The sequence below is a fragment of the Penaeus monodon genome, chromosome 1, assembly GCF_015228065.2.
Source record: "Penaeus monodon isolate SGIC_2016 chromosome 1, NSTDA_Pmon_1, whole genome shotgun sequence".
In the NCBI taxonomy this organism is placed as follows: domain Eukaryota; kingdom Metazoa; phylum Arthropoda; class Malacostraca; order Decapoda; family Penaeidae; genus Penaeus; species Penaeus monodon.
In genome coordinates this window covers 21851431-21856430 of record NC_051386.1, presented here as the reverse complement: position 1 = coordinate 21856430, position 5000 = coordinate 21851431, and the positions used below count along the sequence as shown (strand labels likewise).

At 39.4% G+C, this 5000-nt stretch overlaps 1 pseudogene; it reads right to left on the bottom strand.

Moving 5' to 3' along the window:
• The window catches only part of LOC119571923, an 18057-nt pseudogene extending 17232 nt beyond the window's left edge, over nucleotides 1-825 (bottom strand).
• Between the last annotated feature and the right edge of the window lie 4175 nt (nucleotides 826-5000).

Sequence of the window (5000 nt, the reverse complement as noted above, 5' to 3'; positions counted from 1 at the left end):
TCAGTTTAACAGATGGAAAAGATGAATATAAAGAGTTTGTGCTTTTGACCTTTCTCTCGTGTATATTTTTTTTTCTCTCTTTTCTTATTATATTCTTTCTTTCATTTTTCACGAGATTACAAATGAAAGATAAATGAATGTAAATAAATGAATTGGCAGATGAATAATGAATATATCTTAAAAATACCAAGTGCTAGCATACAGAAAGGAGAAAGGTTAGTATAACAAAATTAAATATACAAAACACGTACCAATACAAATGTATGGATGAACAAATAACTGCAAGCAACTAGATACTAAAATTCACATTTGGTCACAAACAAAAAAACAGTTAGTCCCGTACTTGCTGATGGTCAACAGATAAATAAATGATAGATTAACAGATATACAGATTAGTAAATAAAGAATAGCATAAATTCAATAACACCGCCCCAGTCCTTAAAAAAGTGCTTCAAAATGCGTAAGCAAATATTAAGATATTAGTCCCTTACTAACCGTCGACCTCGCCCTTAACAGGAGTGGTCGTCGCCTGGTCCATGGAGCGGACGTATACCTTGTGCGCGTCGTCCATTTTGCTATCCCGCAGATTTTCTACAATACTTTTACATGCCTTGTGCGTTCTGCTGACGTCGACGCCATTGCCCGTGTGCCCCGGGACATCCGGAAAGACGTACGAGGACATAATCCGCTTTAATTTAATAATAATAATAATAATAATAGATCTCTATCCCCACTGTCAATACCCGACCGGAATTCCGAATTTCCGAAAGGATTAATCGCCCAGCATCGAATCCCGCGTGCACTGAAGACCTCCACTCGCCAGGATACGCCAGCGTCTCCTACCAGCAAGCTAACGCAGGGGTATTTGAATCCTCGTGTGACCCTGGGCTTTATCAGTGCCACTTGTTGAGCGACTCGTATCGGGGTGTTAAAAGGGGGAGCAAACAGTGACGTAAGAGACCGGGCCTGATAATTTCCTCCCACGTGCAACGGAGGTGATGGTGATCGCGATGGGGGGGGGGGGGGCTGTTGGTGGTGGTGATGGTGATGATGGCTGTTATTGCTGATGTTGTTAATTGTCACTTTTATTATTTTTCTTGTCGTAATCGTTATCATTATCTTGATCCTTATTATTAGCCTTTAGCATCATTATTACTACTACTATTGTTATTGTTACTGTTATTGCTATTGCTATTGTTGTTGTTGTTGTTGTTGTTATCATTATTATTATTATTATTATTATTATTATTATTATTATTATTATTATTATTATTATTACTATTACTATTACTGCTACCGCTACTATTACTACTACTACTACTACTACTACTACTACTACTACTACTACTACTACTTCTTCTACTACTACTACTACTACCAATAATAATAATAATAATAATAATAATAATAATAATAATAATAATAATAATAATAATAATAATAATAATAATAATAATAATAATAATAATATCATCATCATCATCACCATCACCATCATTGTTATTCTAGATTTTGAACGAAATTACTATTATTAGTTATTATTACCTTGATTATTACCGACAGAGAATAACCAATTTATTGACATATCATAATATAAGTAGGTGAATAAGTAAATGAATATATATAAATACATTTGTGTGTGTGCGTTTTATTCGGTCATTTTCACACATAGCTGTAACGTCTACAGTGTCTATTCTTCTTCTTTTAACGGTAGGTTCATGTCTGAGCCGCCGTGGTCACAGCATGATACTCAATTGTATTTTTCATGTTGTGATGCTCTTGGAGTGAGTACGTGGTAGGGTCCCCAGTTCCTTTCCACGGAGAGTGCCGGTGTTACCATTAGGTAATCATTCTCTCTATTTTATCCGGGCTTGGGACCAGCGCTGACTTGGGCTGGCTTGGCCACCCAGTGGCTAGGTAGGCAATCGAGGTGAAGTTCCTTGCCCAAGGGAACAACGCGCCGGCCGGTGATTCGAACCCTCGAACTAAGATTGCCGTCGTGACAGTCTTGAGTCCGATACTCTAACCACTCGGCCACCGCGGCCTAATATATATATATATGTGTGTGTGTGTGTGTGTGTGTGTGTGTGTGTGTGTGTGTGTGTGTGTGTGTGTGTGTGTGTGTGTGTGTGTGTGTGTGTGTGTGTTGTGTGTGTGTGTGTGTGTGTGTGTGTGTATGTGTGCATATATATATATATATATATATATATATATATATCACACACATTATATATATATATATATATATATAAACACATATATATATATATATATATATATATATATATATATATATATATATATTATATATATAATATATTATATGCCGCGGTGGCCGACTGGTTGGAGCATCGGACTCAAGATTGTCACGACGGCAATCTTAGTTCGAGGGTTCGAGTCACCGACCGGCGCGGAAGGCAACGGCAAAGCACCGCTCTAAATTGCCAAGAAAATCATGGAAATCCATGATCGCCAACGTCCTTGTAAGACAGGGCACTTGAAAAAAATAAAAAAAATAAATAAAAGAATAAAAAAATAAATACATATATATATATATATATATATATATATATATATATATATATATATATATATATATATATATATATATATATATATGAAAGAAAAACCCACAATACAAAAACTAGATTTATTGGAAATGTTTTATATATAAAACAGGACACAGTTTAAACGCTGTGCAGATCGATCACTTAGGCACAGTTGATAAACTTTATAACAAAACACGATAACAGGGGTAGTCTCTTGTGACATGTATTTATGGTCGTTTCTTTCTAGAGTTGGGAGAGAGAGAGAGAGAGAGAGAGAGAGAGAGAGAGAGAGGAGAGAGAGAGAGAGAGAGAGAGAGAGAAGAGAGTGAGAGAAAGAGTGAAAGAGTGAGAGAGAGAGAGAGAGAGAGAGAGAGAGAGAAAGAGAGAGAGAGAGAGTGTGTGAGTGAGTGAGTGAATGAGTGGGAGAGAGAGAGTGAGAGACAGAGAGACAGAGATAGAGACAGAGACGGAGAGAGAGACAGAAGGTAAGAAAGACCAGAGAGAAACAGACAAAACAAAGACAGACAAACATTCTTATTAGGATTATCATCAGGAATTTTCTTTACCAACTGCGAGAAATACTTAACAAAAAGAAAGAAACGTGAAGAACAGTGGAGAATGATAAGCATAGAAAAAACAAGCGTCCCAGAGAGAAGAGATGGAGAAAATTAAAACAAGGAGAATACAAATGAAACAGAGAAAACAAATGAAAGCGAAGAAAATGTGAGAGAGAGAACGAGAGAAAAAAGCGAGACAGACAGAGACAGATCAGGAACCAATCTAAGATTTCAAAGAAAAGTTATAAAAATGTTTTCGCGAGAATGATGTTCATTATATACGGAGAAGAAAATATAAACAAAAAAACATATAGGACAGACTCGTAAAATCCAAACAAAATTCAAGCAACGATTTATGTAAAGACAATAAAACAGAAAATTATAAAAAGCAATAAACCGTAAATAAGAAGAAATGAAACGTAATAGGAAGGGATTCGGTTCGGATTTATCGCTTAATGAGGAATTCAGTCGCACTTGATTCGTCTCGGCGCACGTTCCTTTTCCTTATTGCGGCGGTGGTGCAACTTTCACTTCCTGTGCACATGTCGCTCTATTGTGTGTAGATAGATAGATTTACATACATAAATACATACATATACATATACATTAGACACACACACACACACACACACACATACACACACACACACACACACACAAACACACACACACACACACACACATCACACATATATATATATATATATATATATATATATATATATATATATATATATATATATATATTATATATATATATGTACATATACATATACATCATGCGTGCACGCGCACACACACACACAGACACACACCACACACACACACACACACACACACACACACACACACACACACACACACACACACACACACACACACACACACACACACAACATACACACACACACACACACAAGATAACACAGACGCACACATTAACACACAGTACAGTTTTCTGACATAGTTTTTCACCTTTTCATTTGGGTATTCCTTTTTGTCACTTTGAAAGAGAGTTCGGATGACGTCTCGCCTGCAGCTCACAGGTAGTCATCTCCCTCCACGCAGGCGATCGACCTCTCGACCGCCAGTGCTTGGCTCGACCTAAATAAGGTGACGTCGCGCACAGCTCGAGCCACATCGAATCCTACGGTGGGTCGAGTACCAATGACCGTAGCATGGCAGGATGACTAGTTTCTCAAGGGATGCGGCGACTGTTGTGTTATTTCGCGTACTTTGGGCAACGCAATTTTCCTATTCTAGTGTCTCTTCTGCCCTTCTTCAGAGCTGCAGTCGGAGTCACTGGCGTCGTCGATGGAAGGGCGTCTGGCGGTGGCTTCGTCTAGGCTCGGGGCGATGTTCAGGCTGGTTCGCTCGAGGATCCACCTGAGGGCCACCTGTCGGGCGATGCTTGGCGAGCCGTGTCGGGGTGGATCGCCTGTGGATTTTCTGTTTTTTTCCGCCTCTTGTTTCGGCGATCGCGGGCTAGAGGACCCTCGCCCCCCACCCCCTCTTTCCTGACTCTGTAGATGCTGTTGAGGCAACTTCTGTTCTGTCCTGTTCTGCTCTACTGTACTCGATTCTGTTCTATTCCATTCTGTTCTACTCTAGTCTATCACTTTGTTCTGTTCTATTCTGTTCTGCACAATTATCTTTTGTTCAACCGGGCGACGCAGGCAATCCCTCTCGAACCTCCATCTGCTGCTCCTTCGACGCCGGACTCCGAAGGGTTGACGCTCACACGGACATCGCGTGTGGGTTCGAGACGTGCTGATTCAGGGCTACAGCATCAATAAAATCCACGGGAGACTCCTGACTGAATCTTGCAATACATAAGTTGCAGGTCGGGGCAGATTACAAGGCCACGAAAGACACTTGTTTTATTTCAGGTCGA